The 17,813-nt window shown below is 40.1% G+C and overlaps 1 protein-coding gene across 1 annotated transcript in view; it reads left to right on the top strand.

The window, feature by feature from the left end:
• ush2a (Usher syndrome 2A (autosomal recessive, mild)) overlaps positions 1-17,813 on the top strand; it is a 456,140-nt gene that overhangs the window by 76,846 nt on the left and 361,481 nt on the right. The window lies entirely within an intron of this gene.

Here is a 17,813-nt window from a genome sequence, read left to right as displayed (position 1 = left end):
CACCTCTCTATTCAGATGATATTACCCTCAATACCTTGAGAAGAAGGTGGGATGAGAGAGAGGAAAGAGACAGCATGTTAATGTCTGTATGAATAATTAATGTGGTGACCTGCAGCTGTGTGTGTGAGAGAGAGAGAGAGAGAGAGAGAGAGAGACCTACGCGCTAAAGCAGTTGTACCGTATGCGTTGTACCCCACCTCTCTGTCTTTCTCTCTATTAAGGTCTTTATTGACATGGGAAACATTGACATGGGTAACAAGTGTTTACATTGACATGGTAACATGTGTTAACATTGACATGGGTAACATGTGTTTACATTGACATGGGTAACAAGTGTTAACATTGACATGGGTAACAAGTGTTAACATGGGTAACAAGTGTTTACATTGACATGGGTAACAAGTGTTTACATTGACATGGGTAACAAGTGTTAACATGGGTAACAAGTGTTTACATTGACATGGGTAACAAGTGTTTACATTGACATGGGTAACAATGGGTAACATGTGTTTACATTGACATGGGTAACAAGTGTTAACATGGGTAACATGTGTTTGAGTGTTTACATAACATGTGTTTACATTGACATGGGTAACAAGTGTTTACATTGACATGGGTAACAAGTGTTAACATGGGTAACAAGTGTTTACATTGACATGGGTAACATGTGTTTACATTGACATGGGTAACAAGTGTTAACATGGGTAACAAGTGTTTACATTGACATGGGTAACAAGTGTTTACATTGACATGGGTAACAAGTGTTAACATGGGTAACAAGTGTTTACATTGACATGGGTAACAAGTGTTAACATTGACATGGGTAACAAGTGTTTACATTGGCATGGGTAACAAGTGTTTACATTGACATGGGTAACATTGACATGGGTAACATGTTTACATTGACATGGGGTATTGACATGGGTAAAGTGTTAACATTGACATGGGTAACAAGTGTTAACATTGACATGGGTAATGGGTAAAGTGTTAACATTGACATGGGTAACAAGTGTTTACATTGACATGGGTAACAAGTGTTATTGACATGGGTAACAAGTGTTAACATTGACATGGGTAACAAGTGTTTACATTGACATGGGTAACAAGTGTTTACATTGACATGGGTAACAAGTGTTAACATGGGTAACAAGTGTTAACATTGACATGGGTAACAAGTGTTTACATTGACATGGGTAACAAGTGTTTACATTGACATGGGTAACAAGTGTTTACATTGACATGGGTAACAAGTGTTTACATTGACATGGGTAACAAGTGTTTACATTGACATGGCTAACAAGTGTTAACATGGGTAACAAGTGTTTACATTGACATGGGTAACAAGTGTTTACATTGACATGGGTAACAAGTGTTAACATGGGTAACAAGTGTTAACATTGACATGGGTAACAAGTGTTTACATTGACAAAGAAAGTGATGTGGATAATAAACAAAAGTGAAATAAGTGATAAGAATTAACAGTAAGCATTCCACAAAAGTTTCAAAAGAATCAATACATTTCAAATGTCATATAATGTGCAAATAGTTCAAGTACAAAAGGGAAAATAAAGAAACATAAATATGGGTTATATTTACAATGGTTTTTGTTCTTCACTGGTTGCCCTTTTCTTGTGGCAACAGGTCACACATCTTGCTGCTGTGGTGTCACAATGTGGTATTTCACCCAATAGATATGGAAGTTTATTAAAATTGGATTTGTTTTCAAATACTTTGTGGATCTGTGTAATCTGAGGGAAATATGTGTCTCTAATATGGGGACTCATCTCTCTGTAGGTGATGGCTTTGTTATGGAAGGTTTGGGAATCGCTTCCTTTTAGGTGGTTGTAGAATTTAACGTCTCTTTTCTGGATATTGATAATTAGCGGGTATCGGCCTGATTCTGCTCTGCATGCACATTTTGGTGTTCTACGTTGTACACTATTTTAGCAGAATTCTGCATGCAGAGTCTCAATTTGTGTTTGTCCTGTTTTTTTGAATTCTTGGTTGGTGAGCAGCCCCCAGACCTCACAACCACAAAGGGCAATGGGTTCTATAATGGATTCAATCATTTTTTTAGCCAGATCCTAATTGGTATGTCAAATTTTATGTTCCTTTTGATGGCATAGAAGGCCCTTCTTGTCTTGCCTCTCAGATCGTTCACAGCTTGTGGAAGTTACCTGTGGCACTGATGATGTGTGCTCTAGGGCAGTGGTTCCCAAACTTTTTATAGTCCCGTACCCCTTCAGATATTCCACCTCCAGATGCGTACCCCCTCTAGCACCAGGGTCAGCACACTCTCAAATGTTGTTTTTTTGCCATCATTGTAAGCCTGCTGCACACACACTATACAATACATTTATTAAACATAAGAATGAGAGTTTTTGTCACAACCTGGCTCCTGGGAAGTGACAAAGAGCTATTTTTGGGCACAAATAATAATATAACAATAATCAATAATTTTGCTCTTTATTTAATCATCTTACATATAAAACCTTATTTGTTCATAGAAAATTGTGAATAACTCACCACAGTTAATGAGAAGGGTATGCTTGAAAGGATGCACATAACTCTGCAATGTTGGGTTATATTGGAGAGAGTCTCAGTCTTAAATCATTTCACACACACAGTCTGTGCTTGTATTTAGTTTTCATGCTAGTGAGGGCCGAGAATCCACTGTCATATAGGGTTGTGGTTGCAAAGGGCATCAGTGTCTTAACAGTGCAATTTGCCAAGGCAGGATACTCTGAGTGCAGCCCAATCTGGAAATCTGGAAGTTGCTTCTGATTAAATTCAGTTTTCAAAGAACCGCTTGTTGAAATTTTGATAAGGCTCTCTTGTTCAGATATCGGTAAGTGGACTAGAGGCAGGGCATGAAAGGGATAAACAATCCAGTTGTTTGTGTCATCCGTTTTGGGAAAGTACCTGTGTAATTGCGCACCCAAGTCACTCAGGTGCTCCGCTATATCACATTTGACATTGTCCGTAAGCTTGAGTTCATTTGCACACAAAAAATTCATACAATGATGGAAAGACCTGTGTGTTGTCTTTGTTAATGCAGACAGAGAAGAGCTCTAACTTCCTAATCATAGCCTCAAATTTGTCCCGCACATTGAATATAGTTGCGGACAATCCCTATCATCCTAGATTCAGATCATTCAGGTGAGAGAAAACATCACCCAGGTAGGCCAGTCGTGTGAAAAACTTGTCATCATGCAAGCTGCCAGACAAGTGAGAATTATGTTCAGTGAAGAAAACTTTAAACTCATCTCTCAATTCAAAAAAACTTCTCAATACTTTGCCCCTTGATAACCAGCACACTTCTGTATGTTGTAAAAGTGTTACGTGGTCGCCGCCCATATCATTGCTTAGTGCAGAAAATACACGAGAGTTCAGGGGCCTTGCTTTAACAGAGTTTTCACTGTAGTGTCCAAAACATATTTCAAGCTGTCAGGCATTCCCTTGGCAGCAAGAGCCTCTAGGTGGATGCTGCAGTCTACCCAAGTACCGTCGGAAGAAACTGCACGTGTGTTACCACTCCACTATGTCTCCCTGTCATGGTTTTTGCGCCATCAGTACAGATACCAACACATTTTGACCACCAAAGTCCATTTGATGTCACAAGCTGTCCAGTACTTTAAAAATATCCTCTCCTGTTGTCCGGGTTTCCAGTGGTTTGCAGAAGAGGTGCGTTGCGAAACAGTGTTGTTTGATAAAGGCATTGTCTGTATAGTTTTTTTTGTCCTTTTCCCCCAGCATTGTCCCAGCCATATCCGCGGCAGCAGGAAGAATGAACTCCTCCACAATAGTATGGGGCTTGCCTGTCCTAGCCACCCAGTAGTACACCATATAAGACGCTTCTACTTTGTCTCTATACTGACGCTTAGCTTGTTTGATTGGAGGGAATAGCTACACTGTTTGTATTTGGTTATGTTTCCGGTCACCTTGCCCTGGTTAAAAGCAGTGGTTTGCGCTTTCAGTTTCACGCGAATGCTGCCATCAATCCACGGTTTCTGGTTTGAAAATGTTTTAATCGTTGCTATGGGAACGACATTGTCAATGCACTTTCTAATGAACTCGCTCAACAAATCAGCGTATTCGTCAATGTTGTTGTTGGAAGCAATGCTGAACATATCCTAATCCACGTGATCGAAGCAGTCTTGAAGCGTGGAATCAGATTGGTCGGACCAGCGTCGAACAGACCTGAGCGCGGGAGCTTCTTGTTTTAGTTTCTGTCTGTAGGCAGGGAGCAACAAAATGGAGTCGTGGTCAGCTTTTCCGAAAGGAGGGCGGGGAGGGCCTTATATGCGTCGCGGAAGTTAGAATAGCAATGATCCAAGGTTTTACCAGCCCTGGTTCCGCAATCGATATGCTGATACAATTTAGGGAGTCTTGTTTTCAGATTAGCCTTGTTAAAATCCCCAGCTACAATGAATGCAGCCTCAGGATATGTGGTTTCCAGTTTGCAAAGAGTCAAATAAAGTTTGTTCAGGGCCATCGATGTGTCTGCTTGGGGGGGAATATATACGGCTGTGATTATAAACGAAGAGAATTCCCTTGGTAGATAATGCGGTCGACATTTGATTGTGAGGAATTCTAATGGGAATTGATGGGAATTGATGTAAAATATATCACTAGTCACTTTAAACAATGCTACTTAATATAATGTTTACATACCCTACATTACTCATCTCATATGTATATGTATATACTGTACTCTATATCATCTACTGCATCTATATGTAATACAGTGCCTTGCGAAAGTATTCGGCCCCCTTGAACTTTGCGACCTTTTGCCACATTTCAGGCTTCAAACATAAAGATATAAAACTGTATTTTTTTGTGAAGAATCAACAACAAGTGGGACACAATCATGAAGTGGAACGACATTTATTGGATATTTCAAACTTTTTTAACAAATCAAAAACTGAAAAATTGGGCGTGCAAAATTATTCAGCCCCCTTAAGTTAATTCTTTGTAACGCCACCTTTTGCTGCGATTACAGCTGTAAGTCGCTTGGGGTATGTCTCTATCAGTTTTGCACATCGAGAGACTGAGATTTTTTCCCATTCCTCCTTGCAAAACAGCTCGAGCTCAGTGAGGTTGGATGGAGAGCATTTGTGAACAGCAGTTTTCAGTTCTTTCCACAGATTCTCGATTGGATTCAGGTCTGGACTTTGACTTGGCCATTCTAACACCTGGATATGTTTATTTTTGAACCATTCCATTGTAGATTTTGCTTTATGTTTTGGATCATTGTCTTGTTGGAAGACAAATCTCCGTCCCAGTCTCAGGTCTTTTGCAGACTCCATCAGGTTTTCTTCCAGAATGGTCCTGTATTTGGCTCCATCCATCTTCCCATCAATTGTAACCATCTTCCCTGTCCCTGCTGAAGAAAAGCAGGCCCAAACCATGATGCTTCCACCACCATGTTTGACAGTGGGGACGATGTGTTCAGGGTGATGAGCTGTGTTGCTTTTACGCCAAACATAACGTTTTGCATTGTTTCCAAAAAGTTCAATTTTGGTTTCATCTGACCAGAGCACCTTCTTCCACATGTTTGGTGTGTCTCCCAGGTGGCTTGTGGCAAACTTTAAACAACACTTTTTATGGATATCTTTAAGAAATGGCTTTCTTCTTGCCACTCTTCCATAAAGGCCAGATTTGTGCAATATACGACTGATTGTTGTCCTATGGACAGAGTCTCCCACCTCAGCTGTAGATCTCTGCAGTTCATCCAGAGTGATCATGGGCCTCTTGGCTGCATCTCTGATCAGTCTTCTCCTTGTATGAGCTGAAAGTTTAGAGGGACGGCCAGGTCTTGGTAGATTTGCAGTGGTCTGATACTCCTTCCATTTCAATATTATTGCTTGCACAGTGCTCCTTGGGATGTTTAAAGCTTGGGAAATCTTTTTGTATCCAAATCCGGCTTTAAACTTCTTCACAACAGTATCTCGGACCTGCCTGGTGTGTTCCTTGTTCTTCATGATGCTCTCTGCGCTTTTAACGGACCTCTGAGACTATCACAGTGCAGGTGCATTTATACGGAGACTTGATTACACACAGGTGGATTGTATTTATCATCATTAGTCATTTAGGTCAACATTGGATCATTCAGAGATCCTCACTGAACTTCTGGAGAGAGTTTGCTGCACTGAAAGTAAAGGGGCTGAATAATTTTGCATGCCCAATTTTTCAGTTTTTGATATGTTAAAAAAGTTTGAAATATCCAATAAATGTCGTTCCACTTCATGATTGTGTCCCACTTGTTGTTGATTCTTCACAAAAAAATACAGTTTTATATCTTTATGTTTGAAGCCTGAAATGTGGCAAAAGGTCGCAAAGTTCAAGGGGGCCGAATACTTTCGCAAGGCACTGTACATGTATCACTAGCCACTTTAAACTATGCCACTTTGTTTACATACCCTACATTACTCATCTCATATGTATATACTGTACTCGATACCATCTACTGCATCTTGCCTATGCCGTTCTGTACCATCACTCGTTCATATATCTTTATGTACACATTCTTAGGTTGAGAGCCTTCTCTTTACAGACTGCACAGTTTATATAGCTAGTAACCAGAATGCTTGGTTCCACCCCTCCCATATTCATCTCCTGGTTATCTGCCTCTGGTGTTATTTTAACCCCACCTTGTCTTAGTTTCCCAGATGCCAGGATAATTAGGAATACTTGAGGCCTTTGTTCTGCTTCTCCAAGCTTTCTCTGTCCCGGCTAAACATACACCATATCTATGGAATGTAGGCTTAATCAGACCGGAGACATGTCTCACATGCACCACTAATCATAGAGTGGAATGTAGGCTTAATCAGACCGGAGACATGTCTCACATGCACCACTAATCATAGAGTGGAATGTAGGCTTAATCAGACCAGAGACATGTCTCACATGCACCACTAATCATAGAGTGGAATGTAGGCTTAATCAGACCGGAGACATATGTCTCACATGCACCACTAATCATAGAGTGGAATGTAGGCTTAATCAGACCAGAGACATGTCTCACATGCACCACTAATCATAGAGTGGAATGTAGGCTTAATCAGACCGGAGACATATGTCTCACATGCACCACTAATCATAGAATGGAATGTGGCTGTTGGTTTTTATCACAAAGATATCAATCAATTGTCAGCTCTAGCGATCACTAGTAAAACCATACACCCAGACTAGCTGCAGGGTGCTAGAGTGGAGACCATAAAACACAGCATTAGCAGGACAGAAATATCTTACAGTTTGTTGTAAATAACTGTTACATAGCCAACAAATAACGTGAATACATAATATTTCCCTCACATTCCCTTTTGGAAGAATCTAAGCTTCTTCTAGAAAAATCTAAAGGTACAAGGATCACACAATTATTGTTAAGCATAGATGTAAACAAACAAAGTACATATTTCTGGTGCCTGACATTTCATCCATGGTAAACAAACTTTATTTTGGTTGCTGAGTTTTAGACCTAAACACTGTCAATCTGGAACAGAAAATGAAACATAAAAAATAAAATCACACCCAAGCTTCATTACTGCGAATAGGACAGTCATCACACTGGTACCATACACAAAGGTAGGGGTCAGCATGATGAAAATGTCCACCCCATTTAGAATGAACCCTTCCTACACCAGTGATAGACACCCCTCTCTGGGCACTTTGTACACTCAATAGCAACATGAGCTCCACATCTGGGTCCTGATGCTCAGAATTGGGGTCCTCATCAGGGATGTAGTCAGGAATAGGGAATAGGTCATGGAAATCATTCAGTTTCCAAATCTTAATTATAACCCAATTAATTATCCAACCAAAATGTAGAATGCTCAGGGATTCACATTGGTTCTATCACTCTAAATTAAAACCCTCAATTTAACATATATCAACACTGGCAGAATGTACATCCATATTAACATACAATATATTCATCTCATAATTAGAGTATTAAGTTCCTCATCAGGGTTATAATTACAGATCAGTATCTCAATGCATTCTTAGCCTAAATCACTATAAATTTAGCAGTGTAGACCTCCCCCATCAACCTGATACCCCAAATCAATTACGGGCACAGTTGACCAAACCCCCTCCCTCAATCTTCTGGCATTTCTTCATTTTTCTTCTTCAGATAGCTTCACAGTTCGAAGTGGAGGGTCTATGATAATGTCCCAATTTCAATGTCTCACCTGAACCCCACCACAACTCCTATTATGTCTTGTCCATTTGCCAACAAGTGTACCAGCAATATGAGAAAAGTTTTGGAAAGGATCTCTCTCCCTGTTCACTCCACTTGGACTTCTATTGCACTCCTGGCAGAAAAGGCAGTTGATGACTTCAACTGGATGCTGTACACCGGTTACTGGTTCAGACTCAGGTCTCTCGATAGAAGTGGTGCAGGACAGGACCGTATTGAACACCATTTCTTCAGCCGGTTTAGTGGGGATTTTGAGGTCCAAATTAGCTTTTCCTCCCCAAATCACACTGTCAACCTCGTCGCAGAGTCATAGGATCAGGAAATCATCCCAATCATCCAGCAGACCCAATCTGGTGAGATTTATCAAAGCAAAACAGCACAAACAACGCAACAATACACTCCTTCATACATCACTCAAGGTGTGTAAACTTCAATCCAAAACCTAAAAAAAATTGTAATTCCCCCATTTTGACACAACTCACCATAGTGACTAATGTGTAAAAACAACAACACTGCAAATCAAATTCGAATTACTACCCTTAATAACTAAAAAAACCTCTGTTCCCATAACTTCATAGTAAAAATAGACTAGAGACAGGTCTATCCTTCTCGTGGTCCTATTAGTTATAACACTCCTCCATAATTATCAGTATTATGAATGACCTTCAAATCGGTATTAAATATGAACTTTAAATCATCATCCAATGTCTCTTGGCATTACAGTGAGGGTGATCAAACCACACTAGAAAGTCAGGACAGAGGTCATTCAAATCCTCAAAATAATTCATATGTGTTCAATTAAACATCAGAAAAGAAAAACTTCTGAAAATTCCATATGTGTGTGTGCCCCTTTAAGATAACTTGGCACTAACCCATATTCATATATCTAGGGGTGTGTGTGTGTGTGTGTGTGTGTGTGTGTGTCTGTCATATATATATATATAAACCATATGGCAAAACAAACAAAAATGGCCAGGTCTTATTTAATTTGTTAACTCCTCTTTACCATCGAATCTAGATACCTTTGTACCTATAAAACTGCAAAATTTCACTAACGCCTCTCCAAAGACCATAGCCTCAGGAAACATTTCATAGAGAAAGAAAATGACTACCCCCATTCTCTTGGAAGAGAAAATGTTAAATTATTTTAGCTTTCACTATAGTAATATCATAATCAGCAACCAAAAGGTTTTTAACTACAAACAAACATGATAATAATAGGCCCACTGTACACCCTCGAATCATTTATAGTTTGTTTTAATGTACCCCAACGTTTATGTGTGCTTAATTTAGCATGTGCTACCCTTAGACACGGCAACATGTATCTCGCCACCGAGTCTAACAATTTACTCCCATTCACTGACTGGTCTCTCTTTTCCATAAGCAAGTACAATTATCCTGGTATCGTTTCTAGACCAATGTCCAACGACAAATGTAATAGCTGTTTCTCCTTAGATGTTTCCTGTTAACTCTCTAAATGTAATACTTTTTTTCTGCCGCAAATGTCTCAGCGTAAGGAATCAATGTAATCAATGTCTCAGCGTAAGGAATCAATGTAATCAATGTCTCAGCGTAAGGAATCAATGTAATCAATGTCTCAGCGTAAGGAATCAATGTAATCAATGTCTCAGCGTAAGGAATCAATGTAATCAATGTCTCAGCGTAAGGAATCAATGTAATCAATGTCTCAGCGTAAGGAATCAATGTAATCAATGTCTCAGCGTAAGGAATCAATGTAGTCAATGTCTCAGCGTAAGGAATCAATGTAGTCAATGTCTCAGCGTAAGGAATCAATGTTATCAATGTCTCAGCGTAAGGAATCAATGTTATCAATGTCTCAGCGTAAGGAATCAATGTAATCAATGTCTCAGCGTAAGGAATCAATGTAGTCAATTTCTCAGCGTAAGGAATCAATGTAATCAATGTCTCAGCGTAAGGAATCAATGTAATCAATGTCTCAGCGTAAGGAATCAATGTAATCAATGTCTCAGCGTAAGGAATCAATGTCTCAGCGTAATGAATCAATGTAATCAATGTCTCAGCGTAAGGAATCAATGTCTCAGCGTAAGCAATCAATGTAATCAATGTCTCAGCGTAAGGAATCAATGTTATCAATTTCTCAGCGTAAGGAATCAATGTAATCAATTTCTCAGCGTAAGGAATCAATGTAATCAATGTCTCAGTGTAAGGAATCAATGTAATCAATGTCTCAGCGTAAGGAATCAATGTCTCAGCGTAAGGAATCAATGTAATCAATGTCTCAGCGTAAGGAATCAATGTAATCAATGTCTCAGCGTAAGGAATCAATGTAATCAATGTCTCAGCGTAAGGAATCAATGTAATCAATGTCTCAGCGTAAGGAATCAATGTAATCAATGTCTCAGCGTAAGGAATCAATGTAGTCAATGTCTCAGCGTAAGGAATCAATGTAGTCAATGTCTCAGCGTAAGGAATCAATGTTATCAATGTCTCAGCGTAAGGAATCAATGTTATCAATGTCTCAGGAATCAATGGAATCAATGTCTAATCAATGTCTCAGCGTAAGGAATCAATGTAATCAATGTCTCAGCGTAAGGAATCAATGTAATCAATGTCTCAGCGTAAGGAATCAATGTAATCAATGTCTCAGCGTAAGGAATCAATGTAATCAATGTCTCAGCGTAAGGAATCAATGTCTCAGCGTAATGAATCAATGTAATCAATGTCTCAGCGTAAGGAATCAATGTAATCAATGTCTCAGCGTAAGGAATCAATGAAGTCAATGTCTCAGCGTAAGGAATCAATGTTATCAATGTCTCAGCGTAAGGAATCAATGTAATCAATGTCTCAGCGTAAGGAATCAATGTAATCAATGTCTCAGCGTAAGGAATCAATGTTATCAATTTCTCAGCGTAAGGAATCAATGTAATCAATGTCTCAGCGTAAGGAATCAATGTAATCAATGTCTCAGCGTAAGGAATCAATGTAATCAATGTCTCAGCGTAAGGAATCAATGAAGTCAATGTCTCAGCGTAAGGAATCAATGTAATCAATGTCTCAGCGTAAGGAATCAATGTAGTCAATGTCTCAGCGTAAGGAATCAATGTTATCAATGTCTCAGCGTAAGGAATCAATGTAATCAATGTCTCATCGTAAGGAATCAATGTAGTCAATGTCTCAGCGTAAGGAATCAATGTAATCAATGTCTCAGCGTAAGGAATCAATGTAGTCAATGTCTCAGTGTAAGGAATCAATGTAATCAATGTCTCAGTGTAAGGAATCAATGTAATCAATGTCTCATCGTAAGGAATCAATGTAGTCAATGTCTCAGCGTAAGGAATCAATGTAATCAATGTCTCAGCGTAAGGAATCAATGTAATCAATGTCTCAGTGTAAGGAATCAATGTAATCAATGTCTCAGTGTAAGGAATCAATGTAATCAATGTCTCAGTGTAAGGAATCAATGTAATCAATGTCTCAGCGTAAGGAATCAATGTCTCAGCGTAAGGAATCAATGTAATCAATGTCTCAGCGTAAGGAATCAATGTCTCATCGTAAGGAATCAATGTAATCAATTTCTCAGCGTAAGGAATCCATGTAATCAATTTCTCAGCGTAAGGAATCAATGTAATCAATGTCTCAGCGTAAGGAATCAATGTAATCAATGTCTCAGCGTAAGGAATCAATGTAGTCAATGTCTCAGCGTAAGGAATCAATGTAATCAATGTCTCAGCGTAAGTAATCAATGTAATCAATTTCTCAGTGTAAGGAATCAATGTTATCAATGTCTCAGCGTAAGGAATCAATGTTATCAATGTCTCAGCGTAAGGAATCAATGTTATCAATTTCTCTGCATAAGGAATCAATGTAATCAATGTCTCAGCATAAGGAATCAATGTCTCAGCGTAAGGAATCAATGTAATCAATGTCTCAGCATAAGGAATCAATGTCTCAGCGTAAGGAATCAATGTAATCAATGTCTCAGCGTAAGGAATCAGTGATCCTTTCCTGTAATCTAATAATTTCAACCTGTTGCATTCATTTAGTAAAATATAAACCTGTTGTTTAACAAATGTAGAACCTTCTTATCAGCTTAATATTCAGTACTTATTTTATTCTACTTTAAGTACTGGACACTGTTCCACATTTTGGAAACAAATTTTGGAAACAAATTATAAAACAGATGATAATTTTAGAATACATTAGCCTCTCACTGGTGATACCCAACTATTAAAACCAAGCAACAATAATCAGAAACTGTCAATGAATATTTCTCATACCTCTACTTCAAATGTCCCACTGCCTGCTTGCTTTCAACCACAGCTAATCTTTTTTACAATCTCAAGGCTCAATCCCTCTACTCATCATTTAACCTTTTATTGAAACCTCAGCTTTTCAAATTCCTAAAATATCGCATCATTAGAGTGCTAGCAACAACAACAAAAAACACTAATTACTGTCACGAGAATTTTCAATCCCAATGATGATAACAATCATTATAGCTTTGATCAATTCCCCCTAGGTTGTAAAGCTAAGGTTGATAAGAATTAGGCAAAGACTCTGCAAAAGGTTTGTTGTAGTTTATTCATGAGAGCTCTAAAAATCATATAATGCGTATAGCCTTTTATATAACTCCTACAAGTGCCTACAAGTGCCTACAAGTCTACAAGCGCATGCTACTTCCAGACACAAACAAGAGAATACATCTTCACTCTCCATTCTACTCAAGTAGCAGAGCTGGTTAGGCTTTTACATGTTTAATCAAAACATTGGTGACTAACTGTGCTGCTGGCAATAATTCTAATTCTGTTATTTCCCTAACGTTTACTGACACCGGCCATATTCAACCGGCGTTGAGCATTCGTAAATTCATCAGTTATTCTGCGCTCTGATACATTCTAACCAGCGCTCTGAAATCCGAACTTACCAAGTACCCTCTTTAACAATGTCCATTGAGAACACATTTAGCTAAGCTAAGAATGATGTGAATAGTCAAGTCAACAAACGCTGGGTAGTTGAATAGCATGTAGTTAATATACTAGCTTGATGCAATGATATACTCGGCAGTTCAGATAGCACAAGCAACACATTTGTCATTCTTCAAAGAATTTATATCTTAAGACCAATAAGCATATTACATACTCAAATGACTTCACAATAGTACAGTTAGAGTGATTACGCTGATAGAACACTAACATCAATACGCTGATGTGTTGAGCTAATGATTCTTCTTTTATAACATTGTGCCAAAATACAATTACATTCTTGAATTTTCTATTTAGATTAGCATTTTCTTTTCATTTTTGAGCCGAATTGGTAGAATCCCTGTGTGCTTCTATTAGTGTCTTTATGGCTTTGCTATAGTGTACCTCAATGAATTTATTTCCGCTCCTCTTTCCTCTCGTTTTCAATATATGCCACTCTTTTTCTGAGACTATCTCCCAGATCCTGTAGACAGTCACTACTCGAAAGTCGTCTTAATTCTCGCTCAAAAAACTCCTGTGGCTTATTTTTCAAAGTGGCATGTTTTGTTTCTAAATGTCTGTGCAAGAGTGAAGGTATCATCGAGTTGTGAGATAGTACCTTTGCACATGTAACATATTTTCCACCACTTTCCATCAATTTGTATAGCAGATCCTCATGCCAAATTGAGTCAAAAGCTTTTTTGAAATCAACAATGCATGAGAAGACTTTGCCTTTGTTTTGGTTTGTTGTTTGTCAATTAGGGTGTCTGTCGTATGGTAATTTGGTGTGCTCAGTACATTGTTTTCACTGCGGAAATTCTGCTGTTGACACGTATCTCACGGTAGTTATTGGGTCAAATTTGTCTCCACTTTTTTGGAGTGGGTGGTTAGTCCTTGGTTCCAAATATTGGGGAAGATGCCAAAGCTAAGGATGATGTTAAAAAGTTTAAGTATAGCCAATTGGAATTTGTGGTCTCTATATTTTATAATTTCATTGAGGATACCATCAACACCACAGGCCTTTTTGGGTTGGAGGGTTTGCATTTTGTCCTGTAGTTCATTCAATGTAATTGGAGAATCCAGTGGGTTCTGGTAGTCTTTAATAGTTGATTCTAAGATTTGTATTTGATCATGTACAGTGGGGCAAAAAATGTATTTAGTCAGCCACCAATTGTGCATGTTCTCCCACTTAAAAAGATGAGAGAGGCCTGTAATTTTCATCATAGGTACACTTCAGCTATGACAGACAAAATGAGGGAAAAAAATCCAGAAAATCACATTGTAGGATTTTTAATGAATTTATTGGAGAAGTGGTTTACCCATACATCTCTGTTTTGTTGTTTAGTTTTTTCCAGTTTTCCCAGAGGTGGTTAGAGTCTATGGATTATTCAATTACATTGATCTGAGTTCTGACGTGCTGTTCCTTCTTTTTCCGTAGTTTATTTCTGTATTGTTTCAGTGATTCACCAAAGCGAAGCCGTAGACTCAGGTGTTCTGGGTTTCTATGATTTTGGTTGGAAAGTTTTCGCAATTTCTTTCTTAGGTTTTTGCATTCTTCATCAAACCATTTGTCATTGTTGTTAATCTTCTTCTGTTTTCTGTTTGACATTTTTAGATTTGATAGGGAAGCATTGAGGTCAAATATACTGTTTAGGTTTTCTACTGCCATGTTTACACCTTCACTATTACAGTGAAACCTTTTGTCCAGGAAGTTGTCTCAAAAGGATTTAATTTGTTGTTGCCTAGTTGTTTTTTGGTAGGTTTTGTTAGCAGTTGATGTTATTCTTCAATAACACAGACCCCAAAGAAAATCAGGTGGAGAAAAATGTTATTATTCAAAGAGGACAAATCATGGATGTTATACTGGGAAGTAGATGGTTCATTCTCCCCTGTCCTCAGTGACTTTCTCCACAGAACCAAGCGAACCCTAGCCTGTGGTTGACCAATTAGAATTCCTTGCAGTAACATTGGGCCTTTGGCCAAATAACAAGTATCCTGTTTCAGGCTCAATGTACAGACGATTCATACCAATGAAAACGTGGCACATGTAGCTATGAGTTCAGGACTGACATTACTACACAGATTCTAAACAGATGTTGACCTGAATACCAACTATTTCCATTGACAGGTAATTCCCTATTGACCGTTAGTACTCTGCGTTGTGTGCTATCTTAAAATATTCTTTCAGTTTCCACACTACTTTCCATCCATCCATAGCTTTTCTTAATAGTATTCAGTTCCCTTTGTTTTTATGCCTCATGATTGAGTATTGCTCTGTTCAAGTAGACTGTAATTTTGCTGTGATCTGATAGGGTTGTCAATGGGCTGACTGTGAACTCTCTGAGACTCTGGGTTGAGGTCAATGATAAAGTAGTCAACAGTACTACTGCCAAGAGATGAGCTATAGGTGTACCTACCGTAGGAGTCCCCTTGAAACCTACCATTGACTATGTACATACCCAGCGTGCGACAGAGCTGCAGGAGTTGTGACCCGTTTTTGTTGTTTATGTTGTCATTGTTGTGCCTAGGGGGGCATATGGGGGAGGGAATGCTGTCACCTCCAAGTAGGTGTTTGTCCCCCTGTGTGCTGAGGGTGTCAGGTTCTTGTCCGGTTCTGGCATTTAGGTCGCCACGGACTAGTACATGTCCCTGGGCCTGGAAATGATTGATTTCCCCTCTCCAGGATGGAGAAGCTGATCATTTCCTTTTGAATTTCTAGCCAAATGTAAAATGTTCCTGTTCTGATTAATTTTAATAGATTGAGTTAAGTCTGCTCTATAACAAATATTCAAATTAGCACACCCCCTGAGTCCCTTCCCTGTTTCACACCTGGTAGTTTGGTGGATGGGACATCCAGCTCTCCGTAACCTAGAGGGCAACCAGTAGGTCCATCTCCTCTATACCATGTTTCTTTTAAGATGACAATGTCTGTATTTCTGGAACCTGCAGGAACCTGGTGAAGTCCTGCTCTTTAAGCCAAAGGCAGATGACCTCAGCTCTTTGATATTCCAGGATGAGATAGTGAAGGCTTTGTGTTCCATAAAGTGTCCAGTGTTGTTAGTCGTGTGGTTTGGCCTCAGACCAGTAAGTATGAGCAGAGCCTGCTGAGCCTCTGGTACATGCCATTGGCTTGGGCTAGTTTACTGTAAGAGTGGGGGTTGGGCCTGTTTACCTGCTCATGTGGGGGTGGGGGGCATGGGGTGGGCAGGAGGGGCATAGGTCTGATCTGAGGGGGCCTAAATGGGGTATGGGCATGGTTGACTTGGGGGAGCGTTGATTGGTGAGAGTGTAGTCTGGATATTGGTCCTCTTGGAGTCTGTCCTCTATGTGTAGGTCCGGGGGGAGGGTCCCGCAGGTCTGGGAGAGTGTCTCACTGGTCTGGGCAGGGTGTCTGTTGATCTGTTGCTCCTGTGTGAGGTGTTGGGGCAGCGGTTGTGGGCAATGTATTTTAGGGTCTGGCTGAAGGTTGGCACTGCTGCCTTGTATAGGTGGACCTGGTCATAGAGGCTGCTCAAGTCCAGGGTGGAGTGGTGGGCCAGGTAAAAATGTGGTTTTTAAGCCCAGTCACAGGAAATACTTGCGTTTACCTGCTGTCTGGAAGCAGGGTGAAAGTATTATCGTGGTAGCAGGGTGGAGATAACCACTTGTGCGTTGGGGAAAGTAGAAGAAGCTTTTTCAATCACTCCCTTGAGTGCTGTGACCACCCTTTCCTGCTGTGTTCTCAGGTTGTTTGTGACTGTGTGTATTATTATGTGGCTGATGTGGCTGGGTGACCCTAGTTGGTCCTCAGACAGAAGGTCTAGGGCGCGCTGGGTGTTTGGACATGAGAGTTTAGACACTCTATGTTTGTATCTATTTCCCGTTTCAGTCCAGAAGGAGTACAATCTGTGGCTTATGTATTGGGGGGGGTTGTCAGGAGGACTATCAGGGTGGCTGAAAGGGGGGTCAGAGGGGGTGAGATCCCCTGGGCTCGGGGTTCTTCATTTGTCTGTCCTGCTGTGATGTCGAGGCTATGGTCAGGGTCTGGGGTGGACTGTTCTGCTGTGGTGTTCAAGACTTTGGTCAGGGTCTGGAGTGGGATGTTCTGGTGGCTACTCTGCGGGGGTGGCTAGCTCTCTAATGGGTTGTTCTCTGTCACACGTCATCGTTCTCACCCTCTCCTCCAGCACTCTGATCCTCTCCTCTAGTGCTCTGTTCTGCTCCTGCTCTTCTCCTGTTGATTTTGTCTCACCACAGTCCATAGTGCAGATATGTCTCTCCACCTCCACCTCTCCAGGTCTGGTTGATGGGGTGTTGTTGTGCTGGACTATTTTTTGTGCTGACTGGAGTGTGTTCACCTGCTGTTCCAGCTCCACCTGCCAAACCTCCAGCGGAGTGAATTTATCCTTCATTTCAATGAGGGAGTAGTACTCTGTGCTGGGAGGTTGACTTTCTGCTTGGGGTTGCCTGTCTGTGGGGTTGTATAATGAAGAGGTCTGGTCTGACACACTCGGGGTGGGGGTATCTTTCTCAAGAGAGAACTTATCCTGCTGAGCTATGTCTTTGATTATGTGAAAGTCCAGCTGAAACTGTTTGGGGTTGCCCTGTACCATTATTGTCCCAGACTTGTCTCTCTCTCTCTCCCATCTTTCTGTGTGTCTCTCTCTCTCTACCCCACCTCTCTGTCTCTC

The sequence above is a fragment of the Oncorhynchus tshawytscha genome, linkage group LG11 (assembly GCF_018296145.1).
Source record: "Oncorhynchus tshawytscha isolate Ot180627B linkage group LG11, Otsh_v2.0, whole genome shotgun sequence".
Lineage (NCBI taxonomy): Eukaryota > Metazoa > Chordata > Actinopteri > Salmoniformes > Salmonidae > Oncorhynchus > Oncorhynchus tshawytscha.
This window is presented reverse-complemented; position numbering and strand designations above follow the sequence as displayed.